At 32.4% G+C, this 17,379-nt stretch overlaps 1 long non-coding RNA gene across 5 annotated transcripts; it reads left to right on the top strand.

Annotated features, from left to right (window-relative positions):
- Positions 1-10,347: 10,347 nt before the first annotated feature.
- On the top strand, positions 10,348-14,633 carry LOC110885484. 5 transcript variants are annotated; one of them, XR_004869019.1, is made up of 8 exons: positions 10,348-10,634; positions 11,762-11,851; positions 11,954-12,956; positions 13,062-13,156; positions 13,417-13,539; positions 13,872-13,963; positions 14,055-14,131; positions 14,265-14,633. It is a non-coding gene; the product is annotated as an uncharacterized LOC110885484 (long non-coding RNA). The 5 variants fall into 5 exon arrangements; XR_002562255.2 differs by lacking the exon at positions 13,417-13,539 and having other exon boundaries at positions 11,954-12,413; positions 12,876-12,956; XR_004869018.1 differs by lacking the exon at positions 13,417-13,539 and having other exon boundaries at positions 11,954-12,413; positions 12,881-12,956.
- Positions 14,634-17,379: the final 2,746 nt, after the last annotated feature.

The following is a 17,379-nucleotide window of genomic DNA, read 5'->3' on the forward strand; positions in this document are numbered from 1 at the left end:
CGAGATGATAGAGTGGTGATCACTACAAAAATTAGTGACACAATATTGGTGATTGTCACAAAGATTAGTGAAACCACAAGAGGTGCTAAATTTTGTGAGACATTACAATGATGATGTCTACCAACTTAGAGAGAAGATTTTAGTAGAATTTCACCCTCATTTGAAACTTGAAATTAAGGAGTTGCCATAAGGTGAATTTTTTTTTTAATCCACACGAACATTTATACACTAGGTTATCCGTAAATCTTTTTACATTTCCAATAAATAAACATAAATTGTTTAGAAAACGAAAAAAGATTTAAAATAAGATATTAACCCGTAATGATAAAATATCTTCGCAAAATTAATTAATATTTCGGTATTTATATTAAATAAAACATCATTATTTTTTACCACTCCTCCTAGTCTTCTTATTATTTAGTGATAAATATCGATATTTTGCATGTAGGGAAGATCTACTAATTCATTTAGTATTTAACACATACAATTACACTTATGCAAAATCAGTATTTCATCATCATCATACTCAGTAAGTTCCACCAATGTAAAGATAAGGTAGGGTCTGATGAGGGTAGATGTAGACAGCCTTACCTTTACCCCATAAGAATAGAGAGGCTGCTTCCAGTGAGACCTCCGGCTCGATTGTAGTTTTGTATCAAGCCTTGGACCTAAGACACATAACACTCAAACAATCGGGGCAGAGACTGATTGGTGCATGTACCCCCGTGTCTTTCAGCTATCAACGTCACCACATGATGTATGATTAACCATCCGCCACTTTTAATGTTATTTTCACGAAATTAGTAAAATAACGTTAAAGTTAGTACCATTTCACTTTTGCCCCACGAGCGCCCACACATATATACATTATATGTGCACACCGCAAACGGGGCATAATGCAAAATCAATATTTGTATCTACTAATTCATTTAGTATTTAACACATATTATTACACTTATGCAAAATCAGTATTTGTATATGTGATATATACGGTTGACTACTTTACTTGACCAAAGAAGAAATTACCACACTTTTGAAATGCATCTCACAAAATACATGGTGTATAAGTTGCCACATAGACTGATCCAACCAGGTTTATGTGTTACATCTAAAGTTGATTTATATTTACATAATTTGCATGTTTGATATTTCATAAATTATCCCAGAAATTTTATTTTTAAAATGAAAGGTTGGGAATACAAGTAATACGATAAAGATAATATTAAAAATAAATTAAAAAAATTATCCCTTCTACACATGATATTAATTAGGGGTGTTCAAAACTATCCGTATCCGAAAATCCGATCCGAAATATCCGAAAAATCGGATATCCGAAATTTCGGATATCCGAAATTCGGATCCGGATTCGGATAGTAATTTTCAAAATTTTCGGATATTTCGGATATCCGAAATATCCGAAAATTTAATTTTCATTTTTTTCGGATATCCGAATATCCGAAAATATCCGAAGTATCCGAAAATATCCGATTAATGGTGTTTAAAATACAAACATGTAGCTAAATTTATGCCATAGTTTAACTATATGTTCATAAGAAGTGCTTCCCACTCTTTGAATCAACTACACAACTAAAAGATCAAGTATTGACAAAGTGTACGGTCATGCCAAGGACCGACCGTGGATCAGTCAACAACAAGACCATAATTAATGTCATGGTTGGACCATAAAATCCTTATTCCATAACTTGAGGTCCAAGGATCATGAAAGAAATCATCAATGCGGTATCACTAGAGGTGCAAACGAGTCGAGCTATTCACGAGCTACTCGAGCTCGGCTCGAAAAAAACTCGAATGAGCCGAGCTTAAACGAGCTCGTGCTCTAGCCCGAGCCTAAATACAAGCTCATTTAGTAGACGAGCCCGAACCCGAGCTTCGCTTATCAAGCTCGAGCCGGCTCGCGAGCCTAAACAAGCTTTCTGTTTATATATTTTTTATTAATATATTAAACATATATTTAAATTAATATTAATTACCATTTATATAAATATAAAAAAATAACTAAAGTATATGTATAATAATAATTATAATTAATATAAATTCATTAATAAATACTAAACGAGTCGAGCCTGAGCCAAGATCGAGCTTGAAAAATGATCTTTGAGCCGAGCTCAAGCTTTAGAAATAAAGCTCGAATCGAGCCGAGCTCGGGATCGAGCTTTCATATGTTAAATGAGCTCGAGCTCTAGCCTGATCAAGCTCGGGCTCGGCTTGGCTTGTTTGCACCCCTAGGTATGACGGTCTGAATCACGAAACGGACTTCTGTGTTGTGGAATTTTCAGAAACGGCTTGTAATCACTCTCAGATCAAATTATTTCAGTGGTTCACCTGAATAATTAATTGGATACAATTCTGATTTTTGAGAAATTGAACCAGGGTATGTGTGTGTGAAATTTGTCTAAACCAGAAGAAGAATGATCAAAAACCTTGTCTACAAATTTGGGGTTAGAGATGATTAACTGCCTAATGGCAGTTATCTCAATTTTAAAGACAAAAATGCCAATAAAACTGCCATTGTTTAATATTTCGAAAATGTGGCAATTTCTAGAAATAAAATTTTCTGATGCAGTTTTATCAAATCAATTTAATCAAAATAAATCCAGGGGCTCTGCCCCCGGACCCCGCCAACCCCCTTGGAACCCGTTAGAATACGGGCTCCGTCCGTACACTTCGAATTATAATAACTCAAACAAGCGTGCACTCCCCGCACCTTCTAACTTGCTTTGTGTGTATTATTATTCGATTTAACCACCAAGTCAATTTCAATTACACTAAAATATTTAACATTCTGATCACTGGACACCAATGTTTTAAAAACCGGTAAATACCGGCCGGTTATACTGGTATTACCGCTTTCAAATGTAAATCCGGTACGAAACATCCCGGTAAATAAGTAAAACGGCATAAGCTTTGTACCAGCGGTAAAATCCGGTATACCGGTTTAAAAAGTAATACCGGTACCGACCCAAGATTATTTTAGTTTAGGTTGTTACTTATTTTTATTATATATGTTACTTATCTTACGTAATCTTATATATTATGATAATTCGTAACTAAAACTTTTTATTTAATATGTATGAAATGAAAATAGTTATCCTCTAGTTGATGAGAATGGCTATAATAGTAAATTTCATATTTTATGCAATTGTGAACTTGATGTATTTAACAATCAAATGGCTTAAACATATCGTACACTTTCATTTGAAAGAGTTTGTTAGAAAATTGAATGATTTTCGATTATCTTTTGGATTATTTGTTATTATGATTTAACTTTTGGATTATTTGTTATTATGATTTAACTTTTGGATTATCTTTTAATATGTAATCATGCATTTCTGGATTAACTTTTGAGTTGATGTTGTAATTTATGAAATTATAGAGTTAACTAGTTAACCCAATTGAACCGTTCGGTACAACCTGGTTCAACCGATTGAACCATTTTTTAGCCTAATCCAGTTTGATTTAAAAACCGGTTTTTAAAACATTGCTGGACACTTCTAAATCGTGATTTAAATGACTACTAGCTTCAACAACAAAATGCTAAAATGAAAAACGAAATTATGATGATACGAAACTACAAAGCTAAGTATAATAACCTTTGGATCAGTTATTTTATTATAAAATATCCACATAACTATAAAAAGAGTGAATTACTAAAATGATCCTTGAGTTTAGGTCATTTTTGCTACTTTAGTCTAAAAATAAATCTTTTAAATCTGGATCCCTGGGGTTTAAAATTTGATGTCATTTGCATCCACAAGGCAAATTGGGTCAGAATTTTCTGTTAAGCTCCACTTTTTTTATTGTGTTCCTCATTTTAATGATAATTTAAGGGATAAAAAGACAATTCTACCCTTCATTAAAATAAGGAACACAACAAAAAAAAGTGGAGGTTAACAAAAAAATTATGACCTAGATTACCTTTTGAATGAAAATGACATGAAAATTAAAATCTTAGGGATCCAGATTCAAAAGATTTCATTTTTGGACAAAAGTGGTAAAAGTGACCTAATCTAATCTTAGGGACCAATTTGACATTTTACTATTGTAAAAAGCTAAGGGTGCGTTTGGTTCGCAGGAATTCAATGGAATTTAAGGCAATTGGAATCTAAATTCCATCTCTTAAGATGTTTGGTTTACAGAATTTGATGGAATTGGAATCTCAATTCCAATCTTTATGTGTTTGGTTGACAATGGAATTGGAATTGGAATTTGGCATGAATTCCTTCAATTTCCTTTAACTAAAGGATTTCAAAATCCTTTCTATATGTGAAGGAATTAAAGTAAATTTATTGGAATTTTCGACCGTTTCGACCTGCACCGTTTCAACTCGTATTGATTCGATCCGAACCGTTTTGACCCGTACCGTTTCATTAGACCCGAACCGTTTCGCCCGAAGACCCGTACAATTTCAACTCGAATAGTTTCGACCCGTACTGTTTCGATTCGAACCGTTTCGACCCATACCGTTTCATTCGACCCGAACCGTTCGAATCGAAGACCTGTACAGTTTCGACTCGAACCGTTCCGACGCGAATCGTTTCGACCCGAAGTGTTTAGACATGATCCGTTCGACCCGTACCGTTTCTACCCGAACCGTTTCGACGCAACTCATTTCGACTCGAATCGTTTCGACCCATATCGTTTCTACGCGAACCGTTGAGCCCCATACCGTTTCAACGCAAACCGTTTTGACGCGAACCGTTTTGACCCGTACCGTTTCCACCCGAATCGTTTCGACCCGTACAGTTTCGACCAGCATCGTTTCGACTCGAACCAGGGGTTGTGGGTGCCGGGTGATGGATTCCAATTCATTTGACAACCAAACACATAAAAAATGTAATTGAGATTCCAATTCTAACAATTTCCAATTCCAATTGGAATGTTTAAATTCCAAATCCAATTCCTTCAAATTCTAATTGCTATACAAATTTCAATTTCAATTTCAAAACACTTCGCAAATGTTTAAATTCCAAATCCAATTCCTTCAAATTCTAATTGCCATACAAATTTCAATTTCAATTCCAAAACATTTCGCGAATCAAATGCCCCCTAAGACTTTTTATAAAAACCAATTTAATAAAACTGAGGCAAAGAAAATAAGAAGGAATCTTTCTTAGAACGATCGTCTGATAGTGACCCACTTTCAACAATTTGACTAACTTTTGCCAAACAAAGGTACATATTTCTCTCATCTAAAAGTAATATGTAAAACTCTTAATCTCCATGATAAAGGGACAAATCAAGATTCAAGTTTATGAATAATAATTAAGAAATGTCTTGTGCTGATCATTGTAAACTTTGTGAATAGTTATTTGTATGAGTTGATTTATTATGAATAGATAAAGTGACGATCTAAGTACTACCAACAATAACAAGATGATAGAGTGGCGATCACTACAAAAATTAGTGACACAATATTGGTGATTGTCACAAAGATTAGTGAAACCACAAGAGGTGCTAAATTTTGTGAGACATTACAATGATGATGTCTACCAACTTAGAGAGAAGATTTTAGTAGAAATTCACCCTCATTTGAAACTTGAAAATTAAGGAGTTGCCATAAGGTGATTTTTTTTTAATCCACACGAACATTTATACACTAGGTTATCCGTAAATCTTTTAACGTAATGGTAAAATATCTTCGCAAAATTAATTAATATTTCGGTATTTATATTAAATAAACCATCATTGTTTTTTACCACTCCTCCTAGTCTTCTTATTATTTAGTGATAAATATCGATATTTTGCATGTAGGGTAGATCTACTAATTCATTTAGTATTTAACACATACAATTACACTTATGCAAAATCAGTATTTCATCATCATCATACTCAGTAAGTTCCACCAATGTAAAGATAAGGTAGGGTCTGATGAGGGTAGATGTAGACAGCCTTACCTCTACCCCATAGGAATAGAGAGGCTGCTTCCAGTGAGACCTCCGGCTCGATTGTAGTTTTGTATCAAGCCTTGGACCTAAGACACATAACACTCAAATAATCGGGGCAGAGACTGATTGGTGCATGTACCCCCGTGTCTTTCAGCTATCAACGTCACCACATGATGTATGATTAACCATCCGCCACTTTTAATGTTATTTTCACGAAATTAGTAAAATAACGTTAAAGTTAGTACCATTTCACTTTTGCCCCCTGAGCGCCCACACATATATACATTATTTGTGCACACCGCAAACGGGGCATAATGCAAAATCAATATTTGTATCTACTAATTCATTTAGTATTTAACACATATAATTACACTTATGCAAAATCAGCATTTGTATATGTGATATATACGATTGACTACTTTACTTGACAAAAAAAAAAGAAATTACCACACTTTTGAAATGCATCTCACAAAATACATGGTGTATAAGTTGCCACATAGACTGATCCAACCAGGTTTATGTGTTACATCTAAAGTTGATTTATATTTACATATTTTGCATGTTTGATATTTCATAAATTATCCCAGAAATTTTATTTTTAAAATGAAAGGTTGGGAATACAAGTAATACGATAAAGATAATATTAAAAATAAATTAAAAAAAATTATCACTTCTACACATGATATTAATTAGGGGTGTTCAAAACTATCCGTATCCGAAAATCCGATCCGAAATATCGGATATCCGAATCCGAAATATCCGAAAAATCGGATATCCGAAATTTCGGATATCCGAGTTTTTCGGATTCGGATAGTGATTTTCAAAATTTTCGGATATTTCGGATATCTGAAATATCCGAAAAATTAATTTTCATTTTTTTCGGATATCCGAATATCCGCAAATATCCGAAGTATCCGAAAATATCCGAAGTATCCGAAAATATCCGAAAAATATCCGAAAATATCAGAAAAATATCTGAAATATCCGAAAAATATCCGAAAACTTATATTCGGATATCCGAAACTATCCAAATATCCGTTTCCGAATATGAAAAAAATAATAAAAAAAATAAAAATTAAATAAAAAGTTGTATTTTCGGATATCCGATTCACTATCCGAATCCGTATCCGAAATTTCAGATATCCGAATTCCGGATATCCGAAATTTCAGATACAGATTCGGATAGTGAAATCTGGTATCCGAAAATTTCGGATATCCGAAATTCGGATATCCGAATTTTCGGATATCCGGTTTTGAACACCCATTATTAATAGCATATATCTGTAACACAACTCAACATCGAAATTAATACTCTCATTATCAATTGATAAATATGATATGAAAAAAAATGATGTTTATTTTCCTTCTCATTCTTCAATAAATAAATAAGAGAGCAAAAAACAAGTCACGTGCACATTTTGTGTGTTGTGGCGACATAACCTTTTACAATCTTGTTTTATTCATTTTGAATTTGATAACTTATTCAAATGTTGTACTCGTTAGCAAGAATGACAACGTGTCATGACTTATAGTGATTTGAAAAAAAAAATGGAATTTATTTGATAAAGAGTTTCGTGGCAGCATGATGTTCATGTATAAAGATCTATGAATATATCTATCAAATAGATAAAAATTCAAAAATTGGTAAGGTTGGACCAATGTTAAAATTGTTGGAAAATTAGAATATGTGAATGGAAATTAATTTAGTGATAAACTGATAATTAATGGACTTTTCATGGTGACTAGTAACTCGAGTAGAATTTTTATGTCACTTGATTAGCTTTTATTAGAGTTTTTATATCTCTAATTAAATCACTAATTAAGTGAAACTTTATTAGAGTTTTATGTCTCTAATAAATCACCAATTAAGGGTAACTCTTCACTACTTACATCTATTGTAAAAATGGTAGGCTATGTGCCTCATTTGAAGGATGAGAAAACTACAAGAAAAAAAATATATATGCGTGAAGAATTCTTGAAGAAGTGGTGAAGACTTGAAGACCCATGTGTTGGGTACTTAGAGAGATATGTTTTCTCTATACAATTTCATCACCTTCATATTATTGTTTTCCACAAGTTCTAACACTATAATTTTATCCGGTGTAACCTCGGGCGCGTGGTCATTTCCGGCAGTACATACTGCTTCGGCTGTTGTACCCTGGGAAACAGACACGTCATCTTTAGTAGAGGCGCGAAATCTGTTTTAAGGGAAGCGTGTTGAACACGTGCCTCAGCCACAACCGTCAACATCAGTTTGTTCATTTTTGCAGCCAAGAAGGATCGCACAAGGAGACGCGGTTCAAGTTCTCGTAGCAGAAATTATACAAGAAGACGTTTCTCAAGCTCTTGTCAAAGACAACGATTTGAATCCATTTATTTAAATATGTTGTATTTCATATTTAATTTTGTATGGATTTGTACACGGTACGGGTACTACAATTTCCCAAAAATTATGTAAAGAGAGTATCTTTACAATTTTATATTTATTTATGTAATTTTTATTATAAAATTGTGACCCATGTCCTACAAACTTAAAACAGATTTCGTGAGATTGTTGCTACAATCTTAAAACCTTATTTATAAGGATTTTTGGTTCACGAAAAGATTTATAATAAAAAAAAATATTTTTTTTAGAGATTATGATCTTATAAATATTTTTTTTGGGAAATATATTGTAGTACAAGTTGTTGTGTTTGGATTTATTGAGATTGAGATACAATCTTAAATCCTGTACTGTGGTACAAAACGAATAGTTTTGGTTCAAACGTTTGGTTTTGAAACGATTTTGGAAATCGTTAATTTTTCTAACTTTGTGTTAGATGGGGTTTAATAGTGTAAACCATACGTTTTTTCTAAACGTTAATTTCTCTAGCGTGTGCGTTAGACCGGCTTTATTTTTATAAGCAATACGTTTTTTTGTAAACGTTTCATGTTCTAACATGCTTGTTAGAAATGATCATATTATTTATATAATATGGTTTAAAAAATGAGTGTTAAAAATAAGTTTATTTTATGTAAACTAATAAGCCTTATAATGATTTTTGTAATCATTTATTTCTACACGAGCGTGTTAGAATTGGGTTATTTATACAAACTAATAAGTTTTATGACGGTTTTTGTAATCGTTTTATGACAGTTTTCGTAATCGTTTATTTCTAACGAGCTTGTTATAACTTATTTATGCATAAGCTTTATAACAATTTTTGTAATTGTTTACTTCTAACAAAAGTGTTAGAAATGGTTTATAAAACTGTTAAATTTGAAAATGATTTTTGTAATCATTTGTATTCTAACATGTATGTTAGAAACATTCATGGATAGTGTTAGTTTGGACAATTTTTTAATTGTTTATTTTCTAATGTGTGTATTGGAAATGACTTATTTATTTGAACCATATATGTGTTTATAGCAAGTCGAATTAACATTTTGTGGAAATGTTAATATTTCTAACGTGCGCGTTAGAATTTATTTCATTTTAACATGATTGTTAAAAATGGTTAAATACAAATGCTTTGAAATGTTTTATGTAATCATTTGATATAAGTAATTTGTTGTAGCATTGATTTTAATGATTATAAACACTTATATTATTCTTTGTATGGTTTAGAAACAAAAGGTCATACATTGAAGTTGATGTTTATTGGCTTCAAGATTCAAATCACCATAAAGTGATGGTGTAGTTGTGTGGGATTTATCACCAACCTTAATTTGTGATTTCTAAATCCATTTGAGTGAAATTTTAATTACTAATTAAACTCTTCATATGGTGAAACTCTTGAGTAGAGTTTTAATGATGACATTTAACTCTTCATATGGTGAAACTCTTGAGTAGAGTTTTAATGATGACATTTGATGAGTTTTATTAGAGTTTAAGTCTATAATTATTGAGACTCTTAACTCTTCATAAGGTGAAACTCTTGAGTAGAGTTTTAATGATGACATTTGATGAGTTTTATTAGAGTTTAAGTCTATAATTATTGAGACTCTTAACTCTTCATATGGTGGAACTCTTAAGTAGAGTTTTAATGATGACATTGATGAGTTTTATTAGAGTTTAAGTCTATAATTATTGAGACTCTAACTCTTCATATGGTTGGTGAAACTCTTGAGTAGAGTTTTAATGATGACATTTGATGAGTTTTAATGATGACATGTAATGCCTTAATTTGGTCATGTTTTGTATATATAAAATGACTTAAATTTTCTAACACGTGTATTAGAAATTGTGTATCACGAATACGAGGTTAGAGATTGTTTATAATGAACAGAAATCTATTATATATAATAAATAAGAAAAATTTGGGCTACGTGGCAGCTTCATATTGCATCTCAAGTTCTGTTTGGGCGGGAAAATGCTTCGGGTTTTTTATTAATGAATATCCGTATCATAATACCCGTACCAAATACAAAATGGATAGATATATAAAGATGTTTCTTTTCCTTTCTCACGCCGATCAAAAACCCTAATAGGCTAATTCTTTCTTCTTTTTGAATTGCTTTTCAATGATTTCCCCAATTCAATTCAAGTATCAGAAATCAAATATTCATATTTCATTTCAAAATAAGATATCCGTGTCAAGTTTTCACATCTGAATCCTTTGAGATACGAAGAGAAGGATTGATGGAACGAGCTAAATCGAAAGACGGATGTGCAGGTGTGGTTCCTAAAGGAGTTCCGGTGTACGACGGAAAATACATACATACAGTGTGCTCGGAAATCTATTTGAGGTATTTTCTAAATACGTTCCTCCGATTCAACCTGTTGGTTGTGATGCTTCCGGGCTCATTGGATAATCACTTTCCTTCAAATTCGCTTTAGTGTTTGAAAGTCATAAGTTTCTAATTTTATTGAGATTTGTATGTATGTTTTTTCGGAATAAATTGTTCATGCTTATGAACACAGTCTATTTAACATCAATTCTCATCATGTTCGTGAAATGAATTTGGCATTAGTTGAAAATTTTGGAGCCAATTTATGAAAATTATTTAGATTTATATGCTTTTCAAGTGGGTTTCTTCATTAGAACCGTTTAGTTACGAAATTCTTAGTTCATTAGATAGTTGATTTTAGGTTTGTTTTGCTAAATTATCACTTATTTGTTTTTATTCGTAAAATTATGGTGTTTAATTATGAAATCCTGAGTAGATTAGAAAGTAAATTGCAGGTTAGTTTTGCTAGATGGTTACTTATTAATTCAAATGTGTAAAATTATAATACTTAATTGCAGTTATGCTAAGAATTCTGAAACACATATTACAAAAAGGTAATAAGAATAGGAATGATATGAACTAAAGTGATCAAAAGAACAAGAACATGAGATTTGAGTCGGGGTGACATTCAAAGCCTTTCTGCATCTTTCTTGAATCTGTAATGGGTCAAATGGTTGAAAATGTTCTGAAGAAATTTGGTAGGATGACTGGAGCGGGTCAAACGAATTGAATGTCGTGTAAAATGTAAAACAGAACAAAATCTCCTAAATCATTTGACTTAGAATGTGAAATCTCATGTGTTTGACTTAGAATCAGGTGAAGGTGATTGAAGGTTGAATAACTATCTCCAATAATTGGATTCTGGCATAAAAAGTGGAATTCGGAAACAAAAAGAACAGTTGTCTATCGAGGTTTCTTTGAGTAATTGATATGTATTTTTATGCAGAAATCTAATTTTACATTTTGTTTTTTTCCCCTTTGTTGCAACCCCAGTTAGAGAATGCCTATAAAAGTGAGTAGTATCATACCATTTATGTGTTTGTTCTATTAATAGTTACTGACATATGTTTATTTATTTTGTATAATATTTTATTCGGTTTTTAAGTTTTTTTAATCAAATTAACGTGTTTTTTTTTGGTTTCCAGTCTTGCCACTTTATTTTTGCGAGGCTTCAATTTTACAACGTTCCCAAGCACAAAATTACTATTGCTACAACTCAATTTTTAGAGTGGAAGGTAATTCTTAGGAAACCTACAAATGGTTTCTTTTTCAAAGATGGATGGGCAAAAGTAGCTAAAGATATGTTTTGAGTTTTGGTATTTTGCTTTTTATTTCAGGTGGGCAATCTGTAACATTGGTTGGTTCAAAACTTATAACGTCTGGGGGAGAGGACAAGCATTTAATACTTTTGAATGACGTTAATTCCCTTGATCTAGAGACTATGATTTGGAATGTTGCCGAGACTACGCAAGTAGATTTGTACAACATTTTTGGCAACCACTGGTATATTTATGGGCATTGCCATTGTGCTATGGACTATGTATGTGTGGTTATGTGCTTAAGTGCCTATTTAAATTGTTTTTTATGGGAACCAAACAAAAAGGCCCACTTAGTCCGTTGGCTTTATTGTTCAAATTGCAGAATCTTGATGTGGATCAAATACTTTTATGCATTATGTTTGGTTTTAAATGTAGAGTTCCTTTCAGTTGATTGATTACTGAATAGGATGGAAAGGAAAACTCTATGTTGTAGACTTTCTTATTCTTGCAGACATGCAATTCAATAACATTCCAATAGGTACCCACAATAACCAACAGATTCCAGGCCATCGTTGTCGATAGCGAATAGCGACAAGGTACCTATAGGCTACGTAGCGAATAGCGATAAATAGCGACCACTATTTTATAAATAGTGATTACACTAGAAAAATAATTTTGAAAATTTTTATATGTATATTACATCAAAATACCCTTGTATATATGCTATTTTACATGTATATTTAACAAAAACCTATAAATCCAGCTATTTTATAGCCATATCTAACTGATATTAACATAAAAAAAAACCTAACCGTCGCTAAGTTCGCTATTTATCGCTAAGACCCATATGGCGACACTTGGTCGCATGGCTACATAGCACGCTATAGCGGTCGCTATAGCCGCTATTAACAACTATGTTCCAGGCAATAACATAATATTCTATCGTTATATATGTTTTTTTTTAATAATTATGACAATAAGAAGTAAATTTTGGCACTAGCTCAGGAGTTTGATATCCCGTTGGGTGATGGAGTTCATTTATAAGAGTTAAGGACATGACTATTAAGAGAACTTGTATTAGGTAAACTAATTCTTTTTTTTTTCACTATGCCAATTTTTGTACACCTAATTACCTATAAAGTTATAGTGGTTTCTATTTATGATTTATATAAATTTGCCACACCAGGTACCTTACACATGGAGTTCTTGAAAATCTTTCTGGCCGCTCAAACAATATTCAGTGATCGTATTGGATGAAGCCCATGAACGGAGTCTAAACACGTAAGACCTCGTGTTATTTCCACTAACGTAACCTGAATTATATAAAGATTATACACCAATGTACATTTATGTAGCCATTATTGAACGCAACTATTCAATATGGGCATTGTGTACATACATGACATGACTAAAATCAAGAACCATTTATAAGCAACTGGGCATAAATAGACCATCTTTAATTTATAAATATGTGTGCAAACACAAGGTTATGTAGTTAAGATTCAAGTTTTGAGAGAATTAATGTACATTTTTGATAACAGGAAGAAACCAGTGATTGCTAATAAGATCACATGGTTTTTTAGCATGGACTATTTGGCATGAATTTGAAAAAAAAAACAAAAGAATGGTTGCTGAAATTTCTCATATACATGTCTTTTTAATAGGTATCAAGTTTGTGCTAAAGTTTAAATATCTCCAACATTTGTTCAACAATATAGATTCAAGAGTGAATTACTTTTTGAGCGTTTGTGTTTTAGTGGTTTTAACCATTTCACTCCAAAATCAAAATGTTAACGCCCTGAGTCCCTAGACACTTTTTTATAACCATTTGAGTCCTAAGGATTTAGAGCGTTAAACTTTTTGATTTTGCACTCAAGTGGTTAAAACCACTAAAACACAAGGACTCAAAAAGTAATTTATTTTAAATACTATTTGTGCGACTTTTGACCTGTTTGATATGTTTTCTTTTTAGTTAACTAAGTCTATTTTTATGTAGACTGGTGTGGAGCCCAATGAAATCGACCTGGTTATGAATCAAAATGGCTGTCAAGATCAAAGGTCGTCAAGGCTTTTTAAAGGCTGCAAATGGTGACATTGTATCTCTAAATATTGGCTAAAAGTTGTTTATGTGCATTGAACTTTTCACCCAACATGACTCATTTTTTTCCGCTTTTTGTAGGTCAACGGAGATGTTAAGGTCATTTTATTCTCATACGTATAAAGGGAAACATGGGTATTTAGAAGTTAACCGTGAAGGTATCTACTTACAACATGACGAAGATTAGTGATCGGGAGTCATTTGTGTTCCTTAGTTACTAATTTTTAGTTCGATCATCTCTCTTGCTATCTCTTATAACCATCCTACTCATGATATCGTATGACATTGTAGACTGGGAGACCAATTGTGTATGGGTTGGGCCGCAAAAGGTAGAGTATGGAGTTAGAAGAAATGTTGAAGGATGAACTTACGCTCAAAATAGCTCTTTCTGGCTGCCCCACTCTCAATGGTATGGATGTCACTTTGTTTATGATTTATTAAACGACTTCAAGGATATCGAATTTTAGGTGTCTGTTAAATCAAAGAGGACTTGCATCTATAATGTTGGATGTGGTAGGGCGTGCTACACCAACTGGACTGAGCTCATGTTACTTTTAGTAAATTGTAAATGTAACATTATTTGTCTTTTTTCTTGATGTTTTTGTACACGGCTTATAAAGGAAACTTCATACCTAATGATAAAATCCACTTTGTTACTAATTTATGCAATGCCACTTTATTTGCATTACTTTTATTGATACACGTATGATTAATGTAATTTAAATTTTCCTACCCGGGTTGCCACCCGGGTGATAACCTAGTGTTTTATGTAAACATTTAATTGCCTATGTGTGCATTAAAAATGATGAGAAATGGTTTATTTTGTAAGCAATATCTTTGGAAAACGTTTTATGTAAACGTTCGATTCTATAATGTGCTTGTTAAAACATTTTTTTTCTAACATGCGTGTTAGAAAATTTTGGTGAAAAACAACTTGGTGTTGTTGTGAACAAATTTAATTGTTCAAGTTTACTACTTAAATGTAGTATTTGTAACAACTTGGTGTTGTTTTAAGCACAATTGTCCAAGTTTAAAGTTTCAAAATGAAATGGAGAACTTGTACTTACAAGTACATGGAGTCTTATTGAGGGAGTACCTCAAGACATGCCATGGGACGATATTGTTGAGAAGATTTCAGTCAGATTATAAAGTGTTGAAGATAAAAGCACTTTGCTATTTGATGTCTACATATTGTCTATGCTTCCGTTTAAATTTCAAAAGTGATTGACACTTATGATTTAGTTTCCAATGTATTTTATTGTTTTGTGTTCAATATCTTCGGATAACACATGCAATTTTTTACAAAAAAAAAAAAAAATCACTAATGTTTGTGACGTATAAATTATTTTTGTGAAAATAATTATAACGCCAATTATACATTGTTTAACAGAATATGGTTTTAAACGGATAGTACATGAAAATTCTTGGACATAAACAACTTAAGAGTTGTTGCATTGACTAAATGTCAAAGACGAGACATCAAATGTGTAACCACATCATGAGAGAATAATGAAAGAACGTACTAAGTGTATTGAGATGAAATACACAAACGAGATTTATGTCGACATACTTCGTTAGAAGTCATTGGAAAATTCATAAGTGTGAATAACAAATCTTGCGAGATTTGTTCCAAATGATCTACATGTAGATGCGTCTACCACTTGATTATTGTTAAAACTATATAGAGATTTTACCTTCATTTGGGAGAGCATCCTAAATATACATATCTCCCAATGAATAACAATAATTGTGTGCAAATCACTTATGGCAAAATTATGAATGTCATGTTGTTGAGTGTCGATCTAGTTGACTCTATCTCACACATAATAGTGATTGTAGACGAGAAACATTCATCTTGTTGTTGATAAATGTGTTCGCTAAGTGACTTGGATTAAGACTTATGTTTAAGTACTTATGAGTCAATGGTAGATTGTTGGAGATCAAAGGTAAACAAGTTATGTTCCTTAAATGAATGATGAAATTTAGCTATGTGCTATATACAATAATTTGTGAGACCTTCCTAAATATTGATGTTTTAGGATTATGAATAAGTCTCATTATTTTGTCTTAACAAGGGATGAATGTTGCAAAGTGATATTATAATATTCTTAGGGCTGTGAAGAATCAGAATGATGCATCTTCTGTTCACATGCTAAAGTATTGTAGTCTAAAGCATGCTAGACTAGTACTTGGTTAATTATGGGTCTTGACGGAGACTAATTAACTCTAAACATTCAAATGTGTATGAACACAAAAAAAAATTGTGTATAGACAAAATCGAGGGAGAATTTTCATTCATTATAAGGAAATAACATGTAACTTTTTAAGAGTTTGTTCGAAAAGCTAATGAGGAGAACTCATTGTCTAAGCTTATTCTAGATGTTAAATTACAATTATTCTAAGTTGGTGACAAACTTATGACAATGGCATGTGTTGCTTTGGTCAGCTCGGAAGCTTATGTAATCTAATGCAATATGAGTTGAATTCACTGATACAATGAGGTTGATCTTGTTCAATCATATGTGTATAAATGTCGCCATAAGTGGTGTTACGGAAATGTTGATCAAATGGCAAGAAATGTGGGGGAGGATCCATTTAAGAAACAATGGTTCTCATTAACCCATCTAGATGTTATCCAATAACACTTAAATGTGGGGGTGTCTTGCATTTGTTTTTGGCAATAAGGATTTTGTAATCCAATCTAACATTGCAAATAGACGACTAAGTGTAGGACACAAATATCGTAATGCATAATGGAGATGTGTTTGCATTAAATGATAAATATATCATTCTAAGATAAATATTATAACTAGATTTCAGGTGGTCACTGAGGTTATAATCTTAGAAGTTGGCAATAGGCAATGTTAACTTTCGAGTTACGAACACATCATGACAATTGATCTCAATTGCAAAGTTATCTTTAGTGACTTGTCAAAGACTAAGATAATGTTATGGATCCAACAACCTAAGGGTTTATTAGAGATCAAGTTGTGGAATGAGACTAAAGCCCATGAAAAAGGGTGTGTGAAGGAAACCTACCTTAGTTGACTGGAGATTCCAAGATCTAAGTTCAATAGGACAACGAATTCATATGCCTAAGGGTGGTCACTGTGGGGGCATAAGGATATGCATAAGCTAGTATATATGGTTATATATACTCCCTAAATGATAAAAGGGTGTTTAAATACATCCTAGTTCATTCCTATGAAATTCAGTGACAATTTGTGAGGCTAAGCATATTATGTGGTAAATGATTTTGCGTAATCATAGTAACCAGGATGCTTTTAATGATTTAATAGAATCACCTATGTTAGAGAGAAGTGGGGTCGCTTCGAATGGAATTGGGGGCACAATTCCTAGAGCTCTCGCAAAACCAGGAAAGTGTTCCACGACCATAATTGGACAC

The sequence above is a fragment of the Helianthus annuus genome, chromosome 10 (genome assembly GCF_002127325.2).
Source record: "Helianthus annuus cultivar XRQ/B chromosome 10, HanXRQr2.0-SUNRISE, whole genome shotgun sequence".
NCBI classification, from domain to species: Eukaryota; Viridiplantae; Streptophyta; class Magnoliopsida; order Asterales; family Asteraceae; genus Helianthus; species Helianthus annuus.